This window comes from Haemaphysalis longicornis, unplaced genomic scaffold, assembly GCF_048455015.1.
Source record: "Haemaphysalis longicornis isolate Haplotype H1 unplaced genomic scaffold, Haemaphysalis longicornis Haplotype H1 scaffold_4, whole genome shotgun sequence".
Lineage (NCBI taxonomy): Eukaryota > Metazoa > Arthropoda > Arachnida > Ixodida > Ixodidae > Haemaphysalis > Haemaphysalis longicornis.
In genome coordinates, this window is record NW_027526361.1 from 44,419,497 (window position 1) to 44,435,707 (window position 16,211).

The window sequence follows — 16,211 nt, forward strand, 5'->3', positions numbered from 1 at the left end:
CCTTGCCGGCAATTAATTACATGGTTATTTTTAATTGTGAGCTGTTCCTTAACAAAAAATAATTATTTCAGGCAGATCGTTCGAATTTCACAACACCAAGCCGTGTGTTCAATATAGAATACTGTGCCAAAAAATACTGTGTTCAAAAGCTTTCTCGGTATGAATGCTCAATTGTTCCTAACGTCCCTTAGGAAACGTTAAATGTAAGTTAAGCTGAGTGCAATTTTAGGGACACGAAATTTCTGTAAAGGTTACCTAAATACCCGGGATGTCGGATTTTCCAAAAAAGAGGCGCTCGAGTCCCCTGTGGTAAACGCCTTGTGTGGTTGCTGGACAGTAAGAAACCCATCCCATTTTCAGTCTTTCAAAGCTCGATTTCTCGCCCTTATTCTCTGAGGAAATTTGCGTGTAAGCTCTGTGCATTGAAAATGTTTCCGAAAACCGGAAATATAAGTGCCGGGATTTTCAGTTAACACCGTTGGTAGACAAAAATGACAGCCTCATGGAGCAAGGGCTGTGAACAGAAATATCGAGTCGTTGGAATCCTCCTTCAACCAAAGTCGAATGGTAACCTGAGATTTCAAACACCGACGGAATGAAAACTTTGTTACTCACGGAATAATATCTTGTTAGTGCTCTCTAGTTATAAAAGCTTCTGCTGATAAACGAGAAATTGACCGAGTTCGTCGCATGAATTTAGCGGGAAAAATTTATCACCTCTTCCGCAAAAACGTAGAGAAAAGCGCGAGAGCTAGAAGCGCATCCAATCGATTGTCAAACCTCCAAAGACACAAATCGCAAACGAAGAACGAACCCATGCGACGATTTCCCGTGCACTAAGTGAACGCGCCTACGAAATATCCCGCTGTATACGGACACATGGTTTATGAATTAAAGGTATACTATTGTACCACTTCTTCATGATCGATGCGTGTGTTGTCTTACCTACAACCGTTCCTTTTTCAAGATTTTTAAGTAACTGTTTTGACATAATGGAAGCCCGGTTTCACGTATGCGCCGTAAGTCCAGAAGTCTTATCAGAGTTTTTTTATTGACCAACCCGTCTATGGGGAAATGCACCAGTTGTTTGACAGGTATACCCATCGGTCCCACTATGGTGTTCATGGCGTTCAGTCAAAAGCTTAAAGAATGAAATAACAATACGTATGGCGCAACCACCGCAATGTGCTAGGGCGCTTGTCCTCCTACGGTAAGGATTTAAAGGAATAAAGGGAAGGTATGAAAGTAAGCCACGCACGTCTCCACCAACAGTGGTGCAGTAAGCTTGTAGCCCCAATAAAATTTTGAGTGAGAAGTTAGAGGCAACTTAAAAGAAACCTTAATTGGTAGTGGAACATGTAATGGAATTTATTGGTGTAGGGGGAATGGAGGGGTCAGCATCGCCCGGAGGGCGGGGGGTGGGGGGCTCCCCCCATTGGCAGCACTTACGTCAACTTCGTTGTTTCTCTCACCCTAAAAATCTTCACCGTGCTATCATCTGAACGACGTGCAGAGTAAGACGAAAAAAAAAAAAAAGGAATGGAATAGACGACAAATGATTAAATCGACGACAAGGCGCGAAAATGGCCTTTGTAATCGCAGTAAAAAATCTCTAGCGTACTATTCTGTTATGATGTGCCGCCGAAGGTCTAATCCGGATTAGGCCCCTATAAGCGCGCGGCTGAAATTGAGGCTCTATTACTGAAGAAAAGCTGTGGCCGCTTTTAAATAAACAATTTTTAAGCCGGCCCAGACATAAACTTCGAATGGAATGTCAGCTTACGAAAAATCCTCTCGGGCGCCAACAATTTGTGTGCTGTAGCCTGCGTGCCACCAGATCGGATGCCATAATAGCTTCATTCTCGTTTATTTTGTTTTCCGTCGATCTAGTTTTCTTTTTTTGTGTGTGTGTGTGTGCCCTATGCGAGCTAGGGTGCGTTACGCGGCGAAGGGGGGAAGCTGACCGCAGTGTTTCCAATCTCCGGTCTTGAAATGGTTTATCGTGTAGCGAAAGCGCCCGGGCTCTTAGTAGTGTTAACGGTCTTGTTCTGAGAACACATGATACAAAGGATTTTCACACGGATAGCTGGGAAAGGATCACATGGAAAGGATTTTACCAAAAGTGGGGAAGAGGGGCGATGTTCAAGGGGCTTACACTTTTTTACCACGCTGTTTTATTTAAATAAGGCTCATTGATTTTCTTTTTCAAGAAATGGTGACGGAAAAGGTGCTAATTACCAAAAGCACACAAAATAACTGTTAAGCAAGCATGGTATAGAGATAGGTGGATATAATTGATTGGAAGGAGGTAGAGAGGTCGGGCTGAGCTAGAGCATTCTGGACCGCAACCCTACACAGCGGAAAAAAAGGCGAGGCGGAAAAGTGATAAACTGTAAAAATGGAGATAGGAAGTAATACGTATTGCAATAGCCATGTAGCCCCATGGTTGGCCTAAAATCTGGCATCCAGCCCAGTAGTCTTCCAGAAATCTCTAACGGTTCTTGTGGCAGTTGTTGGAGCCATCTGATCGGACATTGCATGCAAAGTGCAAACTTCAATTAGCATTTGCATTTCGACGCTTCCCAGCGTACAAGCCAGCTTCTTACGTTATGTCACATAAAAAGGCACTTGTATACAGTAAAAACTCGATCTAGCGAAACCCGATCTTACAAATTTTTCGATCTAACGAACAAATTCGGATTCCTCCTAGGTGCCCTCACGGCTCAATGCTCTTATCAACTCAAACTAACGAAATAGATTCCACGCCATTCCCAATTTAAATACAAAATTACGCAACCCAGTTTGCCGGAGCGGGTACCTCAGAAACAAATCACTGGGAAATATCTTCGCCCTATTAGGATCAGCGAATTCAATGAACACATTAAAATATCTCAATTTTCATGATGCTTATGCTCGCAATAACGCGCCAGGTTACAGAAGAGCGTTTCCAAAAGTCAGCTGCCTGCATAGCCAAAGGCTAACAGCAAGAAATCATCATCAGCCAAGCAAATACGCCACGCGCAGTGTGGTTAGGACTGTCCAATCATTTCTTTAAATACCAGCGGCCCCGGCGAAGGCGACTCAGTGACGATCTTCTCCTCTCCGTCAACGCTGATCCCTTCGACCGATCTCGCGCAAGCAGGTGAAGGATTTTCGGGTCGCAGCTTCCGCAAACGGAAAGCTATACCCCTCCCCTCCGCTCCTGCTTCAGCGTATGCTTCGCGTGCTAGAAGCAGGAAGGGAAAGCCACCTTCCGCTCAAGAGGCACCGTGTCGTGGCGTGCGCTTCTCAATTTATTTCTCACGCGACCACTTTCGGGGCGACTTAGTTCAGATATTCCCGGTGAAATGCCGTGCAGCCGCCTTTATTGCTTTGTCTGGGAAAAAAAGTAAGCAAATGTTGTCAATCTAAAGTCGGTATAGATAGATTTTAGCCCATGAACATAAAGACCGCGCTAGGGGAGGTGTAATAATGACGCCCGGCACACAGCGTCGGCTCTCTTTAGCAACTAACGCGCGCGTACTTGTTTTTATTTTCATCGCCGTGTTTACCCGTTTATTGAGAAAGTCCCTCCCCCCATCCTGTCTTGGCCATCCGAGCAAACTGATATAGCTTGCTGCTATGGAATAAAGGGTGCAAGCAAGACCCGATAGTTCATAACTCTTTTCGGAAAAATGACAACAGATTTCGTACATCATGAGAACAAGCCTACAGATCACAGAAACAGTGTCCCATCTTATGAGGTGAAATAGTGCGTAAAGCGTCAATAAAAAAAAAAAAAGTCGCTCGGAAAGTTTGTGCGCAACTTCTCATCTTGTTCTTTTTTTTTTCTCCGGGTACGAAAGTCTCTGCAATCCGACTACTTACGTTGACCCATAAAGGTTGTATTGTAAAACACTTATATCTGTCGTTCGCAGTTGTTTGCTAGTTTTTACGTGCTGTTCTTAATGTTGCCCCGAAATGCGACGCAAGTTGAAGTTTTCGCAACGACAAAAATGAAGTATAACGCCATTTCATTCTTGCGGGTGTTTGCTCAGGCCGTATTGAAGGGCTCTGATGGGACGCTACCGAGGGAGCGTTTCTTAGCACTGTTTTTAATAACGTTACCAGGCAGTCTCCGCCGAGATCAAGTGAGAATTGTTTAGCAATTTTTTTCAAGCACTTTTAAAGTGTATTTTAACGTATTCCTTGTTGTGTGTGGGTTTCTTTCTTCCAGATATTTATTCTTTTTACTCGCCCTTCTTGAATTTTCCGGTATCTACATCCCAACCTCGCATCGGTGCGGCGACATTCTTACCACTCGGCGGAGGCTCTTCTCTGTTCGTACTTTCTCACACAATTTCGAAAATTTGGTTGCCATGCATTATTATAGAGACAACTTTTTGACGCAGCTAGGGAGAGCAGGAAAGAGAAAGAAGAAACAAAAGGTTTGACGCCAGGCATATCAGACCCTATTCCCATCTCAAAGAAAACTAAAGTTTCCGCAGACGAGAGTCGCTTTCTTCAACCTGACAGGGCTTTGACGAACTGGAATCTGAGATGCCAGAAATTCCTGTTTCTTCTCAAGAAAGGCCGTCGTGCCTTGGTGTGTGCATGTGCGCTGCGTGTGGGTGCCTGCCTGCGTGCGCGCGTGCGTGAGCGCGTCTGCTCACGCGCTCACTTCCCCTTACATGCGTTAAGTGAGGCACTTCACAGCGGAAAATGAGCGTTGCCCGCAGTCGGCCTCGTCTGCTGGGAGCAGCCGCCACCCAGTTGTCCCAAAGTGCGAGTATGCCACCGAATGCCTGTGTACGTACGCGCGGGCGAGCATGCGTGCGTGCGGGCGTGCGTAATTGCGTAAAAACTCTGCATGGGCGACCCTCTCGTCACTGCCAAAAAAATACGCAATCGAACGGGCATTTCCGCGCTAAGCCTAGGCTAAGCCTAAGCCTAGTCGGTGTTGCTCTGGGGGAAAGGGTAGGAGCGCGGGAAAGAAGGGACGTCGGAAAGGAGCTCCCCTTCGGTGAGTCGCACCCCGGGTTGTTGTTCCAGCGCTATCTGCACACTCAGAGGCCCAGGCGGAGGCGTTGTTGCGTAGGGCGGGGAATACGAGATCAGTAAGCAGCAGAGGCAGCTTCGGCGGTCGAAATGGCGTCGACTTGCTTCGGCGCTGTCACCCGCAGTCGTCGACGTTGCAGCCGCGGTGCCACAGGTACCACAGGGAAGAAGGCAATATACCTTTCCGGAAAGTTGCAAACGCCCCCAATCTGCGGCCACAAATCAGCCTGGGAACTGTGAGGGCAGCTTTCCACTGTAACTCTACCGTGCCAAACCGTGCCGTGTGCGACAGCGCCTGTGGATGCAGCATTTGTTGATGCGCAGCTTCGCCGTTTAACATTTTCTGTTGTATGTAGAGCATCTGCTATTCTAGACAGCTGTTTTGATTAATGGACTCTTTTTCAACTTCAGCATTTATACCACAGCCCGCATTTCTTCAAGAAACTACTGCATTTTGGGGAGTTGCAATGCGTATCTCGTCGGTTTACGCTACGCCATGTCTGCACCTGTTCTATGTACTGTTGCCTAAGAGGTGGCAAGTCTTATCGTGCAATCCTGTTGTTTTTTGTGTTCGGCTGTGTAAGAAAATGAAAAAAAAAAGAAATTTTTATTTTAGTTAAAAAAAAGACGGGCAGCCAGTGTGCTATCAACACAATAAAAGATACGTACACTTTTATTCAGTTAGCAACAACTAACCAATACAGACTAAAGCGTAAAAATGTTCACAGGGCACTAATACAAAACATGAATAGTTGACACTTTGCTTACTTATCGGTTGAGAACTAAGTGGCTTATGTTTGAGGTTGTTCAAGTAGCCGCAAATTTTGCATATCTGGTTTAGCTTGCCAGCCATCCCAAATGAGAACACATACCGCAGCGTTCTGAAGTTCTTCACTTCTCGAATAACTCGCTCAACGCGTATTCCCAGGTTGGCGATCTGCCGTGTGCTTGTTTCCTGCGCTACTGTCAGTTGACGCTGATCATTTAACATTGGGGGTCTGTTCAATTTAACGCCAAGTTCACGGAGGTCATCTTAGATCAAAAATCCTCGGTCAGCCACGATCCTGCCTTCGGTTTTCAACACCTCAATTATTAGCTTGCATATTTCTGCATTGTGTGCATGCTCTCCGCCTACAGTCTAGCATTTTTTTCTTAAAGTTTGATTGCACAGTTCAAGGAGGAGATCCGTTTTTGCACGCATGGTAACAGTGTATTCAAAGATTGTAAGTCTTTCTCTTGCCACACGTGCGCGCTGATTGGGCGCCGGAGAAGCGCTGGTGGGAGGAGCAATCGCGCGCTTGCTGAGGCGGTGGCGGCCTCTCTTGCGTTGAACCGGATTTAAGCAATAAAATGAGACAGACTGGCCGTAAGTTGTCTTTGTGTCACACGCCGCAGCATGATAAGAAGTATGCTTTACAGAAAAAAAACTTGGCGTTTGGAACCAATTTTGAGACCGAATTGAATTTAACAAATTTATGTTATTAATGCAATTAACTCCTGATTGTTTCTGTATTATAAATTAGTTTAAACTATGTTAGTTTATTTTGAACCGGTTTTACACGTTATGCACTTGTTTTCTGACCATCGTTTGTCAACTTGATTTTCCGTGACAACATGAGAGGACTGCGACAGGAGACGCCGACCGCGCGAGCCCCTAAAGCGCTTCGCCCCTAAAATAACGCAGGTCACAGAATAAAGATAAGACGCCTCCTAGTCCCTGCGGTGGTAATCTCGCGCCAGCGCAAAATAGTGCTCAAAAGGTTGCTGCGGCGACAACTTCTGCGTTAAAATTGGGTAGCTTCGCTTAATAACAATTCAAGTCTGGGCAACGGTAGCTGTCGGACTAAGGTCGCATATTCGGAATACTGTTTGTGTTTCGAAGAAGCTGATTTTTCCTTTAAAAAAGAAAAAAAATCAATCATCCTAGCATTAGGCTCTTTTCGTTTTCGTCCTTTGTTTTTGTTTTTATAGATAATAATTCGTTCTGAAACAAAGCTGTTTTGACGTTGAATATTGCGGTGAAACATTTTTTGTGTAGTATACTGTGCGTTGAATTGGATGGCGACGGCACGCTTCTTGTTTTCGTCTATCCTCATCTGCATACGCTGAGGGCCCACACCGCACACTTATTTCCTACTTAGTTTTTGAGAATTCGCATGATTACATAAAGTTTACACATTCAATCACTTTCGGATTCTCAAGTTAGCGCCAAAAAGCCTGCTTCACCGCATACAGCTGCTACGGTGGAAACAAAAGCGATGCAGTTTCCTCTCTCGCCGTCTGCTCCGCCGTGGAATCGATCCTTACCCCTTCGGTACACGCAACATCGGCGAGATCAAAAGGGCCGCATCATTTTTTATTCCACCATGAAGAGGTAACGCTTTGCACTCGTGCTGACTGCGGGCGTTAGGTAGGGCGCTGACTTCCGTTCCCCGACAGAATAAGCTGAAAGAAGCAGCATTCTTTTTCAAATGTTACCCCGGTGAAATCACTGGAAGCACTTGCTGAACGCGCCCAAATTTTTTACGAGGACTTATATGTAGCAGAAACGGATAATTTGGCGTAATAAGCCATACCATATTATCATCAATCTGCGAAGACTGACCCCAACTGAGAAAAATCTGGGATCCCCCATTGCATAAGTACTTGCTTTTAATTGTAAGTTTTGAGCTATTTATATATAACCAAATATATTTCCCCCCATTTTCGTGGTAATTTGACCCCCTAATAAAAACAAACTCACGCCTGTCCTAGTTCCACAAACACTTTATTCCCGAAAATGTAAATCTAGGTTTTCCGCAGAGCTACTACACTCTAACATGACGGCGCATTGCCCGCTCAAAACAACCCTCACCGGCGAACTTGTCTGCCTATAGTTGGAGCGACTAAAGTTCTAGTAAAACGTGATTTGGCACAAACCGTACAGTTTCGCTATGAAGTCCTTTCTGAGCAAAGCGTTTCTGCTATAACAAAAATGTTCAGCTGAGCAGCAATCTTTTCAGGCTGTGGAATAACTATTAGTACTAGTAGCAAATGAAAGGATCTAACGCAGGAGTGGTATGGTTCCTTAGTTCAGGAGCTCAAGTGAGGACTTGGCGGTGGTCTCTGCTTTAGAGGCTTGTAGCTGCTGGGCACCCAGGGCAGCGCTGGTGGCCGTCAGGTCCAGGCACAGCTCGGGACGGGGAAGAGTGGAGCATAGAGGTGGGAGGGTTGGGTTTCGAGCAAACCTGATGATTATGCTATGGCTCAGGCTGCCTAATTGAGAGAAAAACTGACCGTCTGCAGGGTATTTGTTTAGACATGGGCGGTGTTGCCAAATGGGTGATGGAAAGGGTTTGCGTTGCTTAGGCGCAGAGTAGTTTTTCGTGCTATTTTTAATACGAAAGTGTTTTATTCCCGTATACATCAAGATTTCGCTGACGTCATATCCGTCACGGAAGCGACGCCAGTGCAACGAAGCAAGCGGCCTGTAAATGGTGCACTCCTGCACAGACGGTCTTCTTGCGGGGAAGCAACCTTTAGTACTAAAGAGTACGTTATTCTTAGGGTTGTTCGTTTTCTGATTTTATATTTTAATACGAAAGTGTTTTATGCCGGGATACACCGATATTTCACTGACGTAATATCCGCCACAGAAATGACGCCAGTACACCTTTGCTGAAGCGACCCGCCAGCAGAACGTCGCTCGCCAAACACACCCACAAGACAGCCACCGACCCGCAAATCATGCACAGCTGCAGATTTCGCTGCACATTTCACTTCCGTGTTTGACTGATTCCTATGACATAGGAATCAACCACAGTTTTTTTAGATGATTCCCTAACTCCCTCTGTCTTGGTGTATCGACACACGCAGGCGTGCTGGGCGTGGTGGTGACCGAGGTGCGGCTGCTGTCGGACAGCAACAAGGCGCAGTACGTGCTGCAGGGCGAAGGCGCCACGCTGCTCTGCTTCTTCGTGCTGTCGCCGCGCGAGCAGCTCCGGCGCGTGCTCTGGTTCAAGGACGGCGCCGAGGTGTACGTGTGGCGCAGGGGCCGCCGTCCGCTCGCCCGGAACCTGTTCGACAAACGCGTGGACCTCAACAACCGCTCGCCCTCGTTCATCTCCATCCTCAGCGCGCACATGTCCATGCAGGGAAACTACACCTGCAAGGTCGAGACGGACTCGGCCACGTCGCAGAACGACTTCTTCCTCACCGTCATCGTGGGCGAGTTCTCCTCTTTCACGCCTCATTAGGCCTCACATTTTTGGCAGTTGCGTGTTCGATGCGCACCTAGGCAAACCAGCATAGATGTGGATATCGAATCCGCATGCTTTTGTCGCCAGCTCATTCGTTATTTACGTATCTACAAGATGTCCTACTTGAAGTCTCGATGACGACCTGTGGGGACCTCACGCGTTATCACTGTGATTATTTTAATGTTGCAGCATTATAGTAACCTGCCGCACTAATTCAACGACAGGGCCCGCGCTCCTCTCGCCCTTGGTAACCTACCATGTCCTCTCAATACTTAAGAGGATCCGTAGCGTTTTCTTCCGGATACATGTTCCATTTGACACCTGGAACTTTGTTTTGAGGCACCTGTGTATTGTTTATAGTGGCCGGTTGCGTTACATTCTAAAAAACCGGCTCAAATCCTGCTTTTGGCTAGTGCCGACGCCCTGTAGAGACTTACTGCTAGATTCGTAGCTTTGTGTGTGGCTGGCATGTTTATTAATTCGGCTACCGTGGGTCCGGTGAGTATCTATCGCTGTTATCGAGAGATGTCGGTGAGAAACCGCCCATGGCACAGTGCCAGTAATAGGACGAGCATAAACAGACTTGTAAAGGCTGCACCTCTGCAAACATAATCTTTATGCGGAAAAGCATCTGCAAAAATTTCAGGGGCTATAAGCTACACACCTCCAATGTCAAGTTCGTGTGGCTGTTCATACGCGCACTACATAGCGCAGGCAAAACTTGTAGTGCAAGGTATTCGTAACCTACGTCGTACGCGCAGATTTCTCACATAAGTCAGGAAAACCTCCCATTCAGCTGTAAAAGAAAGCTACATTCGTGCAGACTCGTGCAAGGAGGACAGCTGGACGACGTACTCGGACCGCGTGTCATGTACGGAGACGGTGGAGCTGCAGTGCGGCGGCATGTTCCCCAAGCCGTCGCCCGCGTGCGGAGTGTACAACGACCAGACGGGCGTGTACCTGAACACGGTGCCCTTCGACCGCGTCGAGCCGGCGGCCAACGCCACCTACGAGGTGCGGCTGCACCGCGTGTTCCAGGTGCGCGACTGGCTCGCGTTCCGCAACCTCACCTTCCGCTGCCACATCATCGTGCTCGGCACCGACTGGAGGAGCGGAATCTCGCACAAGCTCTTCGGAGGTGGGTGGCTTGTATTTTCCGTATGTGTACATAACGTGGTCTGCATACGTTCCTTCGTAAACTTGTACGTTCGATGATTCTGCAGGGAAGACCCCGTGCTATTTTCCCACTCCGCTTCCCAAACTGAGACTGAGTTACATTCGAAGCTAAGTTAGCGTGATTTTCCACCGCCATAATTGATTTCATCCCTTTTGAGAGTTAAACCAGACCACATATTCGTTAATATACTGCCAAGTGGTTGTAAAATATTGACTCGAATGAGTGAATGATTCACCGCTAGCTGGATGTATTGCACTTTCTCTGTTCGAGAAATTTGTAACTGCTTTCGCTACATTTCAGAAACATTTTGGCGGCCATTATTACCAGGAATTATTGCGTGAACTCGTTCGTTACATTCGCAGCGCAAAAAAAAAAAAAAAAAGACACAAGGGCGAACAGAGTATAAGAGCACCACGCAATACACGACTTCCAACAAGCTTTATTATTTCGTATAGAAGGCACACTTTGGCGAACATTTTATGCTTGGATCTGCGAACAGAGAGAAACAGAAAAACAAAACATCCGAGCGCGCTCCTGAGAGAAGTGACGTCAGCCAAAACGGCGGCGGCATTGGCTGAGGTGGCGCTGCGTTCTCACCGCTGGCGAGGAGCCTCCATGTCGTGTTGGTGGACGGACATCAATTCGAAGAGCGTCTCTCCTCCTTCTCGGCCCCCCGAACCCGTCGCACGGCGCCTCTACGCTACAAAAAGAGTGAGGTGAACAACGATCTCCGCAAAGTGGGAAGAGGACGTTACAAGGGTAAATGAGACCATGGAAGCTATACCATGGAAGATGCACGTGCCGTAGCATCTCTTCTGTCGCGCTCAACCGGCGGGAGATTCAGTTGTTAGAGCAATCGCACAACGACAGCACGGGCCCGGGCCTTAGCGTTTGCTCTCTTCGCGTTTAAGCCTTGTAACTTCCCCTTACCGACTTTCCGGAATTTGTTGTTGTCCTGATTCTTATTGAAGTACATATTTCTTGCCTCATCTAGGATAAAATAAGTTGTCAGTGCACCGTCTTCACAGCGAAATGTATGTCTTTTTGTGCCCGGTTTTGGGAAAAGTCCCAAGCCAACCTTTTTAAACGACGAAAAACATATCTGCGGTACATTTTTCTCAGGAAAATTTAAAAGAACACAAGTAAAATGTACTTTGTCGCAACTCTCGTCACGTGGTACTGAAGCTCGTTAAAGGTTGTTGGGATGGTGGGCGGCAGCGGAGGAGAAAGAAGGCAGGGAGTGAAGGGAGGAGGATGATGTGAACTGAACAATATGGGAGTCACAAGGTGCAAAGTGCAGCAAAACATGGGACTTAGCAAGACGTCAATATCAAGAAACGAAACATAATGTGGCAAGAGGAAGGCATGAGAATGGGACACATTCTTACCATGACCCATGTTCGGACGGCCTCCCAAACGCCATTATGCTTACACTTGTGGATTCAATATGCTATAACTTGCACCGAAGTGCTGCAAAGAACCCGTCGCGGTCTCAGATCTGGCGATTTTCGTGCCCACGTAGACGCCGGTTGCCCTCCGGAGCCCCGGAGATCGTGAACGGCTACTACAACGTGAGTGGCGAAGAGACCTGCTGGCTCACTCCGGCGGAGGGCTCGCTCACGCGTTACTACTGCCTCGAGGGCTTCGAGCTGCGGGGACCCCGGGAGCTGGTCTGCCGAAACGGGTCCTGGGTGCTACCGAGGCCGCTACTCACGTCGTCCGCGGGGCCGCTACAGAGCCCCGCAGCAGCGAGGACCTTCAAAAACATCATCTGCGGTTCGGCCGGTTCTTTGCTCAGTATGCGCTATTACTGTACAGGTATCGTCACAAGTAATTGGAGCACGGAAGCTGCGGCCGAACCGCATAGGAGCGCCGTGTAGCTGCACCGGCGGTAAACTAAAGGAGCAGTACACGCATGCGTGCCTGCCGACGCCGATAGCCCCTCTATACTTTACAACCAACTTTTTAGCGCGGCTTCGAGCGTTGTTCCAGCATACTGGTCTCGGCGATGGCGCTGATAACAGACCCACCTGAAAATATTAGAAAATAAAAATTGTCACTTCAGATCCATGCAATTTCGACGCTTTTCCAGCAGCCTGCGTGCGCTGCAAGTGTATGAGCGACGCTGCCAGGGGCGGTCGTATTTGTCCGTTTTAAAAACGTCCGTTTTGCGCCTGTTTTATTGTGACGTACTTCCAGTTGTAGGTGGGCTTTGGATTTACTTTTATGCAACTGTTCTTGTAAACACATTTTAGACGATGAAACCTATTTTAAATTATCTTTTATGTGTTTATTGTTCCGCCAGCGAGCCAACAACAAGGCAACGAAAAATCATGCGCTCCTAATTGTCTGCTCCGAGAAGCCGCCGCTCATAGCTCCGCCGTGCTTGCATGGCGTCACATCCAGGTGTTCGCTTTTAGCCAATCAGGGCTTGCTCAAAACGGACACTTTTGAAACGGACACAAAACGGACAAAATACGAGAATGTCGCCCCAGATACCGCCTCTGCTATCAGCGCAATCGTTGAGACCAGTATGCTGCTAATATTGCTCGAAGCCCCGTAGTGGGTTGAGAAGTATACATGGGCTATCACCGTCGGCAAGCGCGCATGCGTGTTCTGTTCCTTTCGTTTACCGCCGGTGCAGCTACACGGCGCTCCTATGCGGTTCGGCCACAGCTCCCGCGATCCAATTACTTCTGACGGCGCCTGTACACCAAGCTTTGAAATGTGATATAGCGTAGTGCGGAAAATAAATGTTAGCAATCACGTTTATAATGCGCTAGTGATTGTGCATCTGCAGTTTAAACGGTTAAGCCAGATTTGCAATTACCATTACAAATAGATAGGCTGCTGTAGGGAAAGTCGTTGAGCCCTTTCGGGTAAAGTTTGCTAAGTTGGTTATTGCATGACACTAGTTGCGTGGATCCTTATTCCGCTTAACATGCGTGCCAACCATGGCCAAAATATTATATTGCACCACTCTCGCGCATGGAGAGATCCCATGCACTTCTAAAATAGGTTCAGCGGTGTTGGGAACTGGAGCTACCGGGTAGTGTTAAAACACGGCAGATCGCCCGACAACCCTTTGCCGGTATCTTGCTAAGCTCACGCACTCCTAATAGCTATTTCGACAATGCGTACACACAGTATACGGATATATTCACTATTGCTGGTTGACCTCACCACGCGTTAATGTACCTTTAAACGGCAGCGTCAATCATGGTTGCGTCTGCGCCTGTCTTCGCAGCCATTAACGACCAAGCCCAAGCAAGGTGGAACCGTCTGCTCACTGCCATCACAACCCCACTGCCCGCGTTGCTGACGCTCTACTTGACGGCCTCAGCATAGCAGCCACCATACTTGCCGCCGGCAAAGACGTGACCCTGTGGACTTGCGCAGGACGCAGTGCTCGAGAGCAGTGTGAAAGAAGATCGCGCCTTCTTCGCTTTCCGCGCACAGCCCGTGAAAAGCAATTCCACTCAAGGTGCTATTGCCAAAATATTATCTCTCCGTGCATGCGTGCGTGCGAGTGTGTGCCAAGGCAGCACTCGATGTCCCCGGAACGTTCTGAAAATGCGCAAGCGTCCTCAGCCGTGTGCGCGTGCGTGTGCGTGTGTGCGTGCACGTGTGTACGTGTGGGTGTGCGCTTACGTGTATGTGCGTGTGTGTGCCTAGGCAACACTCGGCGTCCCCGGAACGTACTCAAAATGCACGAACGTCCTCAGTCATGTGCGTGTGCGTGTGTGTGGGTGTGCGCGTGCGTGTTCGCGTGCCTGCATGTGCGTGTTTGTGTGTGCCAAGGCAACACTCGATGCCCCCGGCACATACTCAAAATGCACAAGCGTCTTCAGTCATGTGCGTGCGAGTGAGCGTGTGCGTGTGTGTGTCTGTGCGTGTGCGTGCGTGCGTGTGTTCGAGAAGCAAACGCGTTCTCCCTAGTATAATAACTGCGCTACACGAGCGTTTGAAAGGACATTTGAGTCGTATTGCCTCAGAAATTTCAAATCCCATTGGAACTGGAAGGAGCTCCGCCGATCTACACGACAATTCTCAAAGGCAGTGGAAAGTTTCCGCGTTCATCCACCACGTTTTGGTGTCGCCATTACTGCTCAGTTTCGTTCTCGTAACAGGCAGACAATAAATTTTATTGAAGGTTCTGAGGAGCACTGTTGATAAAAAATTTACCTTAGCATTAGGCTAGGCCAAAAAACAAAAGTGTCAACAAAAATAATAACAGCCTAGAAACTCACACAAAACATGCACAATACAGGCAGTTTTTGTGTCTTTTTTGCACCGCCGGTGTTGAGAGTACCAGTTAAAGTGTAATCGTAGATCGAGTGATAGAAAACAAAAACAAGTGAGAGAATATTAAGAGCGTGCACTTTAAAAAGTATTTTACTCGTAAATAACTGTTTTCATAATTACGGCGTGTGGAAACTGCGACCGAGAGTGGGAGCGTTCGAGTTTCAAAGGCCTTTGAGGACTTCAAAGGTTGTTGGTGGGGATCCTTTAACTCAAATGGCATTTCAATCAAATTTTTTTGGAGAAAGTCGAGTAGCGGCTCAAAGGTGGCATTTCAGTCAAATGACATTCGGTTTAAAGACCTTCGAAACTTCCGTGTTGCAGGGGTATAAGTTTCCTTTCTAGTTTTTTTTTGTCTTGAAACTGGTTCTAATACCTTAATTATCATAGCTAGGTTGCAAGACCACCAACCTGTTCCTGCACCTGGTCACTTTGTCTTGACTTTCAATTTTACCCCTTTTTTTTTTTCGTTTCGGCATATCCTTCCCTAATCTAGCTCAATTCGGCTCCTATAGTCACACTGTGGTCCCTGCCACGCATACTCCATCACCGTCCTGCGCAATTCCTGTGCAGAAACAGGTCATGACCTCCCACGTTTATTATCGTTGCTGAAGCCCAGTTAAATTAGAAAATGGTTACGACCGACGGCCGCTGGGGCGCGCGCAGCCGCGGTTATTCTGTGCGCGTGGCTCGGCATGTGTTCCGGGGTCACGCTCCGCTGATAGTGATGACAAAGCCAGCCCACGAGTCATGACGATGATGATAATAAGGCCGCTACTAGGCTCTTCCAGAGCAAGCTTAAATTGCTGATGATTGTGGGGGTTTAACGCGCCGACGCAACGCAGGCGATGAGGCGCGCCGTAGTGGAGGGCTCCGGATTAATTTTGACCACCTGGGGATCTTTATCGTGCGCCGAAATCTCGTACACACGGGCGTTTTTGCTTTTCGCCTCCATCAGAAAAGCGGCCGCCGCGGCCGGGAATCGAACCCGCGACCTCGTGCTCAGCAGCGCAACGCCTTAGCCACTGAGCCACCGCGGCGGGTAAGCTTAAATTGCAATGCTATAGGACAGTGCAACCAGCTATGTTGGAACTAGCGTTGCACTCCTGCCCGACATTTTACAGTGCGCCAGTGCTGTCATCAGAAAGGAGCGATGTAGAGTATTCCTGGGGCTGGGCTACCTATCCAAACGGGGTTATGCAGCAGCCTCCGTTGCCGGTATATTCAGCTTATTTTCATTGCAGTGAAAATCGGGTTATTTTCAAGTGGCCTTGCAGTTTCCAAACAACGAGATGCTAATTTTTATTTCGGTTACTGTTTTCCTTTCCAGGCCAAGAAGATAACCCTGGGGCCTAGAAGTAACCAGGAGTACTTCAAACCGAGGTGAACGTGCTCAAAGTCGAAGAACGATAAACAGTGTTGTGTGGGCCCACCATCTCGCGGCGCGGGGACTGTTA

General features: G+C 47.9%; 1 pseudogene across 1 annotated transcript in view; it reads left to right on the forward strand.

Annotated features, from left to right (window-relative positions):
• LOC144179736 (uncharacterized) overlaps positions 1-13,919 on the forward strand; it is a 32,501-nt pseudogene extending 18,582 nt beyond the window's left edge. The window contains exons 3-6 of the transcript XR_013324329.1: positions 8,893-9,243; positions 10,099-10,413; positions 11,975-12,228; positions 13,700-13,919. The product of XR_013324329.1 is annotated as an uncharacterized LOC144179736 (transcript). The remainder of the gene's footprint in view (positions 1-8,892; positions 9,244-10,098; positions 10,414-11,974; positions 12,229-13,699) is intronic.
• Positions 13,920-16,211: the final 2,292 nt, after the last annotated feature.